Source organism: Antechinus flavipes, chromosome 3, assembly GCF_016432865.1.
Source record: "Antechinus flavipes isolate AdamAnt ecotype Samford, QLD, Australia chromosome 3, AdamAnt_v2, whole genome shotgun sequence".
Taxonomy (NCBI): domain Eukaryota; kingdom Metazoa; phylum Chordata; class Mammalia; order Dasyuromorphia; family Dasyuridae; genus Antechinus; species Antechinus flavipes.
This window is the reverse complement of record NC_067400.1, coordinates 165,718,356-165,734,524: the sequence shown is the minus strand read 5'-3', so window position 1 is coordinate 165,734,524 and position 16,169 is coordinate 165,718,356. Positions and strand designations below refer to the sequence as shown.

The 16,169-nt window shown below is 31.6% G+C and overlaps 1 protein-coding gene and 1 long non-coding RNA gene across 2 annotated transcripts in view; one reads left to right on the top strand and one right to left on the bottom strand.

Moving 5' to 3' along the window:
• LOC127553459 (uncharacterized) overlaps positions 1 to 9,502 on the top strand; it is a 37,891-nt gene extending 28,389 nt beyond the window's left edge. Inside the window, exons 2-3 of the long non-coding RNA XR_007951744.1 lie at positions 6,394 to 6,701; positions 9,224 to 9,502. This is a non-coding gene — a long non-coding RNA (uncharacterized LOC127553459). The remainder of the gene's footprint in view (positions 1 to 6,393; positions 6,702 to 9,223) is intronic.
• Positions 1 to 16,169, bottom strand: part of MYO16 (myosin XVI) — a 722,870-nt gene that overhangs the window by 290,884 nt on the left and 415,817 nt on the right. The gene's annotated exons all lie outside the window — the stretch shown is intronic.

Sequence of the window (16,169 nt, the reverse complement as noted above, 5' to 3'; positions counted from 1 at the left end):
ATTATATATATATATATATATATATGAATATATATATGTATGTATATTAAAGTTAAGGTGTGCTTTAGGGCAGGGGAGATTTTTCAAGCTTCCTCTAAAAGCAGTAGTTTCCTCTATGAGCAGCCACAGCTGTGCTGGATCAGTGTTGGGTGTGTATGGTCAGGTCCCATGAAATTCTGGTGTTTCAGGATTCACTATTAAGCTTTGTGTTTGAGTTCAATGTTTTCTAACTTTTCTGTTTATTTACAGTATTGCAGCCAGAACAGAGTAGCCAACATTCCTTCTGTACATTTATCCCTGTAGATTCTCTGACATATAGAGTCTGCATCATTCCACAGAGTCTTCACCACCCCTCAGAGTCCACACCACCTGTGGCATCTGCACTGCCCTGGGGCTCTGTACTGTCTGCAGTAGCATTTGTGCTCAGCTGCTTGTGCTTGACTGCCTCCCTCCCGTTTCCAATTTAATCAGATCTTTTCTGGTGATCTTCAAAATTATCTTCTGCTTGTAATTTGTTGTATTCCCAATATCTATAGGTTCTGCCAGTCCAGAGCTAATTAAGAGGTTGGGTTTGCTTAATTAGCCTGGGGGTTATAGGAGAATTCTCCAATAATATTTCTTTAAAAATAAACTACATAATAAAAATTTATTATGCCTTCCACTATTCTCTTTTTTAGTCTTTGAAGATCAATATATTTCTTTTATTGATGATTATTAATTTCACAATAAGAAAAATTATTAAAAGATGAATTGAGAGTGAAGTTGAATCCAGGAAACCTATTAAATGATAAATTAGCTCTTCCCATATTTGCTAGAGACTATTTCAGTGATTCAAGATCCATACAGATAATAAAAAAAGGAGAATTATGATTTGTCCTCTAAGAGATTCTATCCCTACTTAAAAAGTAGAATTGCTTGCAAAATGAAATTTTTAGTTTGGTCCAACTTGTAATAATAATAATAATAAAAATCTCAGCCTTAAGATTTAAAAGATAAAAAGAAACTGCATTAGGAGAGAATGTATATACACACACACATATAAAAAATATTTAATATATAAGGAATTTTAAAGAGGTTTTATAACCATTGGCAGACACATAATATATATAATTTTTTTGCAATTTCATCATTTGTGATTGAATGAAATATGTTTCTGTGCCTACAATTGCAATCTTGGCAGTCTAGTTAGAAAAAACTTTTAGCCACTGAATGTTCAATCTGTTAAGCAGTCAGCATCATCATGATTCCTTTTTATTGATATCCCGACTGCTAACATATAGATATTTAATTTAACATTCAATTTCTGGCAAGGAAGTTCAGAAGTCTTTTAGTCATCTAGACATCAATCCTATAGGCAAAATTAACTGAATTAATGTGATAATGTATTTCAGGCTAATTTCTCCTTTAAAATTTTCCTGAGAGATTTCCTGAGAGTTAACAAATATTCCTAGTTAGCATTTGCTTGTTTTAGAAAAATAGAATGGCTTTTTTATTTTTGGTGTCAGAAAATGTGTGGCACCTGACCCAGAAAATAGCAGCTTGATTCTGGCCTCATTCTTAAAATAAAGACCTAAGTTTTATGATGCTTGCATTAAAAACATTAATAATTTCAATTTAAAGTAGCACAGTTGATGTATAAGTTTGATTGGGGCACCATCATCATCAGTCTAGGACTTTGAGAAGAATAATTTTGCATTTTTAGAACCCAAGGTGGTGCTGGCCACTTCCCTGAATAATTAGGTGATGCAATGGATAGTTATATAGGCATATAACTAAAATATATATATAGGCATATAACAAACAATTCCTGAAGTCAGGAAGATGTGAGTTCAAATTTAAACTCCAAATATATACTGGTGATCATGCCTGAGCACTCACTTAATCTCTTTCTACCTCACTTTTCTCAACTGTAAACTGGTGATAATAATAATACTTACCCCTCCTAGAGTTTTGTGTGTATCAAATGAGTGTAATAATGTGTTAGATTATAAAGAGCTGTGAAATAATATCAAGGGCTATATAAATTTTGGCTTTTGTTCAAAGACATACATCAAAATTTATTTTCAAATGCCTAATTTTCATTATTTCTTAGGCAATATCACCCTATTTATCATAAGCTACATGGATGATGTTGAGATAAACATATGCATCACTGTCAAAAAAAAAAGGGCTATAGATGAAGTCACCAAATTAACCCACAATGACAAAGAAAAGAAAGGAAGTAGATGGAATATAAGAAAGAAAGAAAGAAAGAAAAGGAAGAAAAGAGAAAAAGAAAAAGGAGGGAGGGACAGAGGGAGGGAGGGAGGAAGAAAGGAAGGAAGGAAGGAAAGAAGGAAGAGAGGGAAGGAAGAGAGGGAGAAAGGGAAAGAAGGAGGGAAGGAGAAAGGAAGGAAGGAAAGCATAAGTGACTAGGGACATAGGATCAAAGGGTCCCACTTCTAGACCTGAGTTTCCTCATTTGCACATGATAATATTAGGATCAATGATCTCTGATGTCACTTTTAATTCTGAAATTATTATCCTATGAGGATATGATTCCAATGTACTTTAAACTTTCTAAGAACGAAGAACTCTGACAACACAACAGATGTCTCTTGCAACATTCATATTAATTCTAAAAGGTTGGAATTTTCCTCAGTAAATAATAAACAATTAAAAGAGGAAAAGAATCACTAATAAAAACAAAAGGAAATAAAATTATACTGTGTAAATGACTGCATAGGAAAAAGTTCCTGTGCACATGATTGAGTTATAAAAATATGGCTTTTTTTTTTTTTTGACATTTTCTAAAACAACCTTGAATCTAGGTCTAGATCTAGGAATGATGGGGCAAGTATTTTAATAATGAAATAAATCAAATAAAATTAACTACAAAGTCTTCCTTGTCAATTATAAAAGATGAATGATTTACTGCAATTCTTAAAGTAACATGCCAAAATCTCTAAGCCTGATAAGGTAGCACCCTATTATCTATCTATCTATCTATCTATCTATCTATCTATCTATCTATCTATCTATGTGTCTGTCTGTCTGTATATCAATAGTTCAGGGACATTCACAGCAAACTACTCCTTTTATGAAGAGTTCAGTAAAGGAGGTATAGTTTCCAGTAAATATAAGGACACTGAAGTAACATTTGAAATTATTTTAGTACCGAAGGGGAAAAAATTGCTTGGATAGTCCAAAGTTTTTGGATTAAAACAAACAAACAAACAAACAACAACAACAACAACAACAACAACAACAAAAAAAAGGCAAATTTTGACAAAGCTTTCAGAATCTTGGGTAAGTTTTGTTGCTAATGCTATTAGTACATTTTTTTTCCACTTATGATTGTGACGCATAGATTTCTTCTAACATCAGTTTCTTTAGTTATTAGGCCACCACCTGCTTCCCTATGAAAGCAGGATAAAAAAACTCCTTGATTTTACAATTTAAATTTAATATCTTTAAAATCACCTATAGCTTTGATCTTACCAAGAAAAAAGGGCAGAGAAAAACCTATCTTTTCTCCCCTAATATTCCCACCCCCATCACTGACCCAAAACTATCTGGACACATGAATCAGAAAGAGAAGAAGGAGGAAGTTGTCAATATTCTGTGTCATACATGGGAATGATGTTCTGCTATCAGAGTACATATTACCCTGGGTATGAATTCCTTGTGCAAAATTAAAATGTCCCTAAGTTCAGATCTGTGGAGGAAATGCAATGGATGCATAAGATTTGTGTTTCTCATCACAAAGCAAGTAATTAATTGTTATTCAACACATCATGTAATAAAGAATGGAAGCTACATATATACTGCTAAGCTTAATATACTGCAGAACCTTATTTGGGCTATCATTTCTTAAGTGGCAAATGTGAAACTGAAGAGAAAGCTAAAAGGAGCATATTTTAATCCCATATGCCAAGGTAATTTTAATGTCAACCTGGTTTGGGGAAGCAATGGCTGTACTATTTAAATGGAATATGCTCTGAAAATCTGTTTTGGCTTGAACCCTAAGCAGTTGGAATTTGTTGAAAATCTCCTTTTTAAAAGGACAGTGATTGTAATGGAGATCTAAGAAAAGCCAAGTTTGTGTGTAAGATATTTGGGCATAGCAAATGTGTAATAATTATTACTGAATCTAACTCTTCAGAGGATTCAGTTTAAATTACTTGGGACAAGTAATCACTTTAATATGATTTCACACTTGTGTTTCTGTTGACAGTAAGCTGAATTGGAATGTCTGGCTTTGGTCAGGTAAAGTTGAATTGTGATGCTTGCTCACCTTCACTTAGTTCTTTGAAAGTTAAATACTGCATTTTGTGCCATACATGTTTCATTACTCTCCTTTGTTGTCAAGAATAGATATTACTTTTAGGAATCATGAAAAGTTGTATTTCTTTAAAAGAACATGCCAATATCTATTAGATATATTATAACCTCCTTTGGTATGAGTAATGCAGGCATTTCAAGGATTAGTCAAGTCCATAATGAAACAGGATCAGTTGCACTGAAGTGTAATGAAAACAGAAAAATGTGAAAAGAAAAAAAAAAGAACTGACAAATTATTGCAGCTAAATAGCCTAATTAGTCCTAAGAAAAGAAGCAAAGCAGTTTTAAAAAGACTTGGCATCTGGAGGTTACTAATTCCTCTATGTTGTAGCAAAGGCTCCTTAAAGATGAAAGAGGAGCAAGATGATTAAAAGAACTACTCTTTATTTTCATGAAAAAAAAATGGGAGGAAAGACAATTTATAATACTGAATTTTAGGAAAATATACTTTATATTGATGGAATTAATTTTTTCTTCTAAGGTTACACAAATCTATTTTCTGAAATCCAGATTACATTATAAAAGACAGGCATCTTTATAAAGCTATAAAATAATCATAAGTATATCAAGTAAATTTTACAAAATTTCTAGTAGATGTGAAAGCCTTTAAGAGAATAAGGAAATCTGATACCTATACTGAAATACTGAGAAGCACAATTGTTCCAGAATTGTAAAAATTCTCAAAGTAAGATATTAGAATAATTAGAATAATTATTCTCAATAGAAATTAGAATAATAGAATATTAAATTATGACCTTGTACCACAACACATATTACAAAAGGTTGGTAAAATTATTAGAGTTGTAGAACTGAGAACATGCCTGATATAAATTCTAATGAAAAGTCAAGAATCTACTTGGAAAAATGGATTATTAACAAAATATTTGCTTAATATTCAATGTAAAAAATTTTGATTTTATAATGAAGGCTTGTGTTTAATTAAATTACATTGTTTCAATTCACAAACATTTATTTTCTCTTCTACCCTTCATCATTGGGGGGAAAATGAAAGAAAATGAGAGAGAGAGAGAGAGAGAGAGAGAGACCTCCATGAAATATACATATTCAACCCCCCAAAAAAAACAACTAAACTGAAACCTTTGAAATTACAATTCCTAATCTTAACTCCAAAGAAGAGAATGAGACTCTATCTCCCTATCCTCTTTGAAGAAGTGAAAAATGTGAAAAATGTGGAGTATTGAATATAATATTGGATTTGTGTATTCGTTAGTTTTACTGACATGATTTTTCCCCTCCTTATTTTTATTCTTTGTTATAAGTTATGGCATATAAACAAAAAAGAAAAAAAAAAGATATTGGGAAATTAAGGTTATCAAATTATGCCAATACAAATTTAAAAACATGATGTATAACCAATACTTTCTCAGTTCAATTGGTTCAAATTTATTCTAGTCTTACATATATCTGATTGAAAAAATGAAGTGGCATAATTAAACAGGTATGAGTGCTATTTTTTGAGAACTGTAGTGTCATGGTGTCATGGTTAGCCCAATTCAAAAGTTTAAAGAGTGTTTATAAATGTAAGGTTATTCTGGCCATTTAAGTCAATTCAGTATGTCCTCATATGGATTAAGGAATGAAGAAAAAGGAAGCTTATGAAGAGGCATCCCTTTTACTTGTAATTTTCTGAGAAATCATTGTAGTCAACAGAATCAAGGAATTTTTAAAAGCCCAAGAAGAAAGTTTCAAGGCCAACAGAAAGATATTAGCCCTTCAGTAGTTCAGTTGAAGGAAGATGATTGTCAAGCCCTCACTTATTATTGTTGATAGAAGAGAAAAGCTCTTAGATCACTCTCTGTATCTGCAGAAATGTGTCTTATATAGCCATGGAAACATAATAGATATACTAAAGCAGTGAAAGGAATTGTGTACATAATCTAACAATAACAACTGAAGGAGAGTAAATACATCAACTAAGTATATCAGCAAGTCTTTGATTTTGGCATCTTGTGATTTTTATTATGATTTTTAAAATATCATATATTCAAATAAATTACTTATCTACTGGTTGTTTAGAAATCTAAGCTCCTTTTTCTCTTTGTTTTATAGTGAGACCCTTTGGATACAGAGTATGTAGCAAAAGTCTGAGTGGAGTATTATGTCATTAAAGCTGAAAATTGCACTGGGTTTTGGAATATGTTATAATTCACAAAGGCACTGAAGAGAAGATACAAGGATTTAAATTCTTCTTAGGATCTCAGATAAAGAACTTTAAAGAGAAGAAGATTGGAACCAATAATTGCAAAAAAATCTATGGATTATGCCTATATTTTGTTTAAATAAAAAATCCCTGATAGTTGAGCTATAATTCATTTTCTTTGGAACTCAGTTCCAACTTCATCGATAAATTCAAGGAGGTGAGTGAAATAAATAATTCCTTGGATTCTATGTGAACTTAAATTTTGATAATTTTAATTTCATAAAGAATTTTAAAATAACTACTTTGATACATAATATATCAATCATATATTTGTGTTCCCAAACTTAAAAAAAAATACTTTTCCCCCCTTAGAGAACTTAATGGAAAATACTAGTGTGTAAACATAGTAATGTAATTGATTTAGAACTATAGAGGACGCAAAGACCATCGAGTCCAAGCACAGTTAGACCTATAGAAGGACTTAGAGAGGAATATGAATGACTAGGATATGATAAAACAGAAAATAAGTGGGGAGCTGAGATTTGAACTCTAATCCAACATCCTCTGATTCTAAATCAAGAATTTTTTTTTTCCCCACTGGAAGCCATAGTCCCCAAAGATTCCACAGGAAACGGCTCTTTGTCAACAACTCCAATAAAAACAAATATTTGTTTTGGGATAGATTAACAAGTAATTAAGCAAGATGAAATTATACATCTCTTTTTTCCATAAATCCAAGCCCAAGGAAATGAAGTTTCTAAAAAGTTCAAGAATGTACTTCTTCCTTGGAACTTATTTTGATCATTACTAGTATTATTTAATGGTACAAAATAAATTAATCATTTAAGCATAACTTATAAGCAGTTTAAAATGTCTTGATTTCCATCTACCATTTATTTATTAAATTCATTCTCCAATCAAAAAAAATGAAATTTTATTATAATATTATTGCAGGGGTTTTTAATTTTTTTTTTTTTCAGAACTAACCAAAGATGACTGCTACTGCACATAAAATGGTCTTCAATCTTTTCAACAAAATTATTTGTTTTCACTTTTTTTCCTCCTCTCCCTTTAATAAAAGATTTGAGGGGAATTTGGCACAGAAGAAGGAAAATAGCTCTAAAGTCAAAGTTGGTGTTACTTATTGTCTCTATAACTTTAGATTTCTTTCTCATCTGCAAAATCATTTGAAACTAAATGTCATCAGATGTTCCTTCCTCCTCTGAATATGTAATCCTATGATTTACTTTAATGAATAAGTAACAAGAAAGTTATTTAATACAGATTCAAATTTTAAAAAGAAATGGATTAAAAAAACATTTTGTAAGATGTATATTTCATACCAAATTTAGGATATCCAAGGATCATCAAAAACCGCCTACATATCCCAGAACACACTTTGATAATTACTAGGATAACATATATCAAATATTAAGAATTCAGGCAATGCATTATTAACCACACTGTAAGTTTATTAATCAAGATCTATGATCTCAGTCAAAAGAAATCATACTTCCCAAGCATTTGAAATCCATTTAAAAATGAAATTGCACATTATTAGGTGAAATAAATAAATGAAATTTAAAGCAAATGCTCTTAGTAAGAAGTTAAGTAAGTTAAGAAGTTGGCTTGTCTGAAGTGAGTATATAATTGATTGGTCACATCTTCAGGCCATTGGCAACAATATTTTGTAAAGTGATACTATCTGCTTCTTTTTCCCAATGTCTAAAGGCTTAACTAGTCATAGCACAAGACCTATTCCTTTTGTAAATCATCCTTCAACTAGATTTTTATTTATTTAAAATAACTCTGTGGGTTTTTCGATGTCTTTGTACACGTGTGTTTACATAAACTTTTTAGTGACCAAATTATTTCAATCACTGAAGGAAGGCATGTTACTGAATCAGAGTCTGGGGAAAGAAAAGCTTAGATTCTTGCAAAGGGTAGAAATGAGAGTATGGATGAAATAGTGAAAATTCATTACCACCACTGGAAAAAAGGTCAGCAATTTACCCTAGTCAATACAAGCTTAGTATCATTTTCAATTATAACAACCATAACCAAAAAATGGTCTTCAGAATTTTCATCTATATAGTAATTGGATTGTGTGATTTCTATGGTTCCCTTCAGCATTAAATTGTTATGATTCCTTGATTTTTTTTTAGCATATGGTGGATTAAAAAATGAGAATCTCCTACTTCATGAGTACAGCTGTAAATTATATTTCTTATATTATTATATTTAAAAGACACTTTTATTCATAAATCAAAATAATGCCTGAGTAATTAAAACTATTTAAAAAAAAAACATATAGAGGAGGCTTGAAAAAACTTATCCAAGTGGGTACAATCTCAAACCTTAATTCCTAATTCTTGCTAAGTGCCTCCAAGCAACTTTCTCTAAGGATGGGAAATCAGAACCTAAAATGGTGAAATTCAACAAAGAAGTACCAGACTAGCTCTGACTTTAGCTTCCATCATTTTCTTTTTCCATTTCTGATATATACTGTAGATGGTTTGTGGATAGATATGGATATGGAAAATTATACTAGCAATTTACTCAGATTAATAATGACACATAAGTAGAATATCATAGAATTGATACAAGAAAAGACTCTAAAGTAAGCACTGTGGGTGTCATTTTCCTATTCATACTCCTAGAGTTGTAACAAAAATTAATTTCACTAATCTATTCTCCCTTCACAAAGGCAATCTTCTGAATTCATCTCTATACTTGCAGTCCACAGATTTCCTCCTCTTTGAGAACTCCAAATATCTCATTGGAAATACAAATATAATCATCAATCACTTCTTATATCCACCCATTCCATAACAGAGCAGGAGAGCATGTGAGAAAGTATGATACAGTGCAAAAGGCACAGGATTTGGATTAAGAAGGTCTAAGGTTCAAATTGTACTTCTGCTATTTACTATATGACAATAAAAAAAAAAATTAACTTCTCTGTGTTTTGGTTTCCTTCATTGTAAAATAAGCAGATTGTATCAGATCACCTTAGTTTCCCCTTCTCCAAATTAATGAGCTTTTGAATTCTCCTGTCCTCTCGTCATCCCCATGTAGGTTAACACCAATGTGTTCTCATGCTTTCTAGTCCCATAATACAGCAGTATGCTATTTATGTACAAAATGAGCAATCCTGGAGGTCCCTAATCTCTTCTCTCTTTTCTAAGCTCTTTTTAAAAAGTATGCTAAGTACTTTCATATCCTATGAATAGGGTAAAGGGATAGAAGGAAAATGTTTTAATTACCTGATAAGTATTTATAAAAATTCATAAATCAAATATATATGTATGTATATATCTTAAATAGTAGTTTGGCATTAATACTTGTGTTTAAATTTTATAAAGTTATCAACTATTATTATGATCATTGATTTGCAAACAAAATATTGTACATTAAGTATAATACTTCAATTGGATCATATATTTAGACCCAGAAGGTAACAGCTTAGATGATATAAATTAGGGTATCCATTTTTATAGTTGAGGAAAATGAGACTCATACATATTAAATGAGCTTTCCATGATCATGGAGCTAATAAATATCTAAGGTAGGATATGAACTCAGATATCCCCCCACACTGTCTATTATGTCAACTAATTTCAAAAGGTCTGTGATTTTTTTTTTCCTCCTGGGAATTCTGTTTATGTAACAGCATTGTGGTAGAGTAGATGGGATGCTGGGTCTGAGGTCGGGAAGACTCATTTTCCTGAATTCAAATATGACCTTAGATATTTACTAGCTATGTGACTCGACAAGTCACTTAACCGTTTCCCTCACTTCCCTCATCTGTAAATACAGGGAACTCTTCTGTAAGAGTTAGAGAAAGATATGGCAGATCACTCTAGTATCTTTGCCAAGAAATTTCAAATAGGGTCACAACTGAAACTTGATAACATCTAATTGTATCTTAAGATTTGTTACTCTATGACTTATTTTACAAAGTCTCATTATTTGGCAGTCAACCTTCTGATGATAAGCCTCTCTATGCTTAGTTAAATTGGCCTTTGGTTCTAAGATCCTTTATCCTTCTCAATATCTTTATATATATGATGCTTTTGTCTACTTCCTACTACCTTTTTTCCTGGGTTTCCTAATTATTCTCCTCTAAGGCTCAATCTTTTTTATTTTTTCCCTTCTCATTTTTATCATCCATTGATCAGGCTTATCTCCATGGCTGGGTCCTGTAATCTGGGGCTGACCAGCCCTTTCACTTAAAGACTTTAAGGAAGGTAATAATTCCATTGACATAGCTTTTGAAATCTTAGGCATAGATATGGGACTGAAATTGGACTTTTAGTGGACTTTATTGACTAATAGTTGTTGTTTTTTTTTTTTTTTTAAGCTGAGTACCTGCATCAGAGAGTAGCTCAATGCAATGAAGAAGTAAAATATAAAATTACAGTTCTGAAAAAGGGAAGAAGTATGTTTTATGATATAAAATTAGTATGCTTAAAATTTATTAATGAGTCATTTACAATTAACATGATCACTATTGATTAATTAAACATTATACTTTGATTCTATCCACTTAAGTGATACAATAACTCCCATCTATCTGTATAATTCAAAGTAAGCTTCTATCTGCCTTTCATTCCATCATTTCTTACATACTGAAGACTCATTCCATTAGGATTCACCCCTTAGTGCTTTCACTATCATACATATGTGTAGTTATGGTCTAAGCCCATCTTTATGTTATATTCATTTTTTTAAATTGCTTTCAATAAGGAAAGGATAATTTGCTTGAAATATGATAACCCTAAGGTGCAATGCCAATAAAGATCTTTAGGGCATGCACTTCACATATTCTCCATAAAATGCTAATTCTTAACTACAATTTCTGAGGAAGGGATCCATTAGAGTTTTTGCTTATCAGATAGATGCTATTAATTATTTAAACAATAAACTAAAAATGAAGATGGATTTCAAATATACAGATTTCAATTTATTTCAAAATGTACAATTTTTCAATTAATTAGTCACAAAATTAAAGACATGTAAAAATCTTTTCAAATGAATTCTAATATTGACCCTTTATATCCCAAAGCAACTCAATATTCAAATAGTCACAAATGATGATTGAACAATTACTAGCAGTAAAAATCCATATCTGAAATTTTGTAAGTGTCTGTCTTGCCTTTAAGGGAAAAAAAAAAGGAAATTAGATCAACTTCATTTAAAAAAAAATTGCTGATCTGTAAACTTACCTGTAATTTAAAATCTAGACTTTCCAGCAGACCAACTATTTAAAAGTGTCAGTCAGCCCTTGAACTGGGTTTTTTTTCAACTCCAAGGCTGACCTTCCACCCAATATTCCTTTGGTATTTCATACTCTTCAGTAGAACCAGATATCAATATATAGAATAAATAATGTACAGAAGAAAATTATAAACACCAAATAAATGAAAAGTCTTTTCATTTATTTGGTATTTTAAATTTTCTTCTGTACATTACTAAAGCTATTAATACTAAATAGTAGGCCAGTGTTTAAAAAAATTTTAATGGAATTTAAAATTAAAAAAAAAACTTTCACAACACAAAATAAAAATAAAAATAATTATTTAAAGACATATAGAAAAGAGGTGACAGAAAAGGAAGTTGGAGAACTATAGAAAATTAAAATTACGAAATATTCTCTCTCAGTGGAAGAGAAATCTCTCATAAGGTTTATCTGAGATGGAAGTTCTGAGCCTGTGCATCTCAAGCCTACAAAGTATTATATCCAAAGGCTATAGAAGGTGATCTACCAAGAAAACCTACGGCAGAAGTTGAAAATTGTGCCATTTTCTGCTTTCACACCTGCCATAACCGAGGGAGATGAGCAGTTGAGCACAGGAAACAAGACAATCTATTTAAAGGTCATAAGATCCTCTTATTTCCTGTTCTAAATCTGGCAACTCATCTCAGGAAAGATAACCCTGGCAATCATTAAAAAGATTTCCTGAAAAGAATTATCAGGACTATGACTTTGTGTCTGACCATAATGAACAAAAATTATAAAGGAAGATGATATTCATTGGGGACATAGATCCTGTATCAGTGTTAATCTGCCAGATGGTAATTTTGACTCAAAAGAAATAATGAAAATTATTTTCATTTCAATGCAGTTAATGAAAAAGATTCTTAGTAAAGAGACAATACTTGACTATTTCATCATAATTCTATTTTACACATTGTTTATTTAGGGTTCTTTTAACTGAGATTTTCTAAACTTAATATTTGTAACGCACTCTGAAATCCTTTAAACATTATGCATTTATTATTATTGTTATTAGTCTTTGTGTTAAATAAATGATATTCTTCTAGAAATTATTGTTACTTTCATGACTTATATAGGATATGGGGAATCTTTTGCTAATGTCTGCAGAAATATTGGCTTGAGCTAATGAATTTAGAGAATTCCTAGAAGAAACACTGAAAAGGGATGGCATGAGACAAAGAGATATTAATATTTTTCAGTTATCTTTAAGACCAGACTTGGTCCATGTGAGCATAGATATTATCCACAGGTAATTTAATTACTAAATACAAAAGCATTTTCTGTGTCTTTATTTTTCCTGATATCTTTAAACAAGTGATACTTGTGTCTACTCCCTCCATACCATTTTCATGATTATTCTTTTCTAGAGATCATTCTTTTTGTCTGATTGCTCCCTTCTCATTTTTATAATGTCCTATCCATTAATAAGGCTTACTCTCAAAGGTGGCTCCTGGACTCTTTTCTTTTATTTCTGCATGCTCTCTTAGTAATGTTAATATCTATCAAGAATTCATTAATCTTCAGATTACATTCAAATGTATATATTTAATCCTAATGGGCTTCCTAAGAGCCATCTCCTGAATGACTTGCTTTTTGTACATACTGAACTGGGGTATCTTTAGATATCTCAAACTCACCAAACCCAAAATAGAATGTATTATTTTCTTTTTAAACTTTTTTTGATTTTTTAACGGCATCAACATCCTTCTAGATATCTACTTTTATAACCTGAGTCATCTTTGACTCATAATTCCTTCTATAATATTCAGTCATCAATTCTTATGAAAACTATCTTCACTATGTTTTTTATCAGTTGCCATCTTCTATCCATTCATATAGCTACCACCGCAGAACCTCATCATTTCTCACTTGTAATATTGCAAAGATGTTTAATTAGACTCCTTGCTTCATTTTTTTTTCTTTTCCTCCATTTACCTTCTACCTATTTAATACAATCACTTTTCTTAGGTATATGTAAAAACATGCCGTTACTCCCTACCTCAAACAATCTGTCTAGTGCTTACTCAACCAGCTTGCATGTTTATATTCCTATGTTCAACATTTCAGCCAAATAACCTACATCCTCAAGATTATGTCTTCTGTATACATGCCTTTGCATAAGCTCTCTCTCATTCCTAAAATGTATTCACTTCCCACCTACATTTTGCAGAAGTGCTAACATCTTTCAGGGCTCAGTATATAAGCTGTCTACAATGGGAAGCCTTTCCTCATCATCATGATTATTAGTTCTTTCTCCTTTTCCCTTAAATTATGTTCATGTATATTCTGTGCACCTAGAAAAATCTAAGTTCTTTAAGGTCAGGGACTGCTTTTAGTTTTGACTTTGTATCCCCAAAGCTTAATAGTTTCATGGCTATGTGATAAATAAATTTATATTGAAAAAGATCAGAGAATCATAAAAAAATATACATAGAATTGGAAGGAAATTTTAAAATTGTTTAATCCAATGATGTCACATTAACATGTTTCTACTGCCTGCATATTCACTTTGTTCAATTTGTGTCTAATTCTGTAATACACTTTGTGGTTTTCTTGGCAAAATATTGGAGCACTTTGTCATTTCCAACTCTAGTTTATTTTATGGTTGAGAAAACTGAGGCAAACATGGTTAAGTTCCAACAGGGTCACATAGCTAATAAAAATCTGAGGCTATATATATGTGCTCAGGTGTTCCTGAATTCAGGCCCAGCACTCTATTCACTGTGATGCCTAATTGTCCTTTATTTACTTTGAAAAAGACAAATTGATATGTTTAGGTTTTATTGGATCATTATTTATGGTGAAACTGAAGTCAGAGATATGTATACACACAGATACTCATACACACATGTGTATATATGTGTATCACACTTTCATCCAGTCACTAATCTACAGATAGTCTATTTCTCTCTGTAAATTTCTGTTTTACACACACACACACACACACACACACACACATATATTTACACATTGATGGATCCCTTTACTAAGATATATATCCATGAAAGAGGCCAGGAATTAGATGGAAGAGTTAGAATTTGAACTCAAAACATATGATACCATCTCCCTCCTATATCACTATACCACTTAAATTCAGGGTGATGGTTTTATCCCACTGAAAAAAAGATCAGTTTTGTTAAATAGCTTCTATTTGAGAAGACAGAGAGGAGTATAATGCATATAGGAAGATATGTTTTTAAATGTTGGAGTTAAGTTAATTGGGAGCTACTCCACCAAAACTATATACATGCCTTTGCATAAGCTCTCTCTCATTCTTAGAATGTGTTCATTTCCCACCTACATTTTGCAGAAGTGTAACATCTTTCAAACTCCACCAAAAGCTTTTGGCAAATCCCTTAATTTTTTGAATTGCAGAATTATAGTTTCAGAGCACCTGATCTTTCAATGAATAAAATGAGGTACCAATGAGAAAATATAATTTTGTGTATGGTCACACAGTTACAATAATTAATAGCAGAAATTAGAATTCTAATGTCTTGATTTTCTAGACTAGAATATCCATTATATTGGCTTCTAAAAACTTTGGCTCCTGCTGTGAATCATGGGACTAATAATGCCTATTATATTTGATTTATAAGATTTTCCTGCATATCAAATAAAACAACATATTTGAAAATAATTCCAAAATTCTAAAGTACTTGACAGATGGTATTATCCTAACTTCAAAAGGGCTGTGATTTAATCAGTGTGGTCATTTCCTCCACTGGTTTTCAACCTTAATCACTGGTCTGTGTAGCTAATACCAGAATGATTCATCACCTGGTGGTGAGAATCCCTGAACTTTGTTGGGCAAATCTTCAGACAACTGACATATATAGTCCATTGCCAATCATATTCAAAGTCTTTCTGGTTTGGCATGTCTTGGCTAAGGCTAAGCTCTGTTGCTATATTTTTAAAGATTCCAAGGTCACCACCTTGTATAATGAAGTATCAAACTAGAACTTCAGTAGAAGGGTACTATAATAATTGTTCATCTGACCCTAATCTATAAGAAATCAAACCATTCTCCAATTGATAAATAGTCAAAGGATATGAACAGACAATTCTCAGACGAAGAAATTGAAACTATTTATAGACATATGAAAATATGCTCCAAATCATTATTAATCAGAGAAATGCAAATTAAGACAACTCTGAGATACCACTACACACCTGTCAGATTGGCTAGAATGACAGGGAAAGATAATGGGGAATGTTGGAGGGGATGTGGGAAAACAGAGACACTGATACATTGTTGGTGGAATTGTGAACACATCCAGCCATTCTGGAGAGCAATTTGGAACTATGCTCAAAAAGTTATCAAACTGTGCATATCCTTTGATCCAGCAGTGTTTCTACTGGGCTTATACCTCAAAGAGATACTAAAGAAAGGAAAGGGATCTG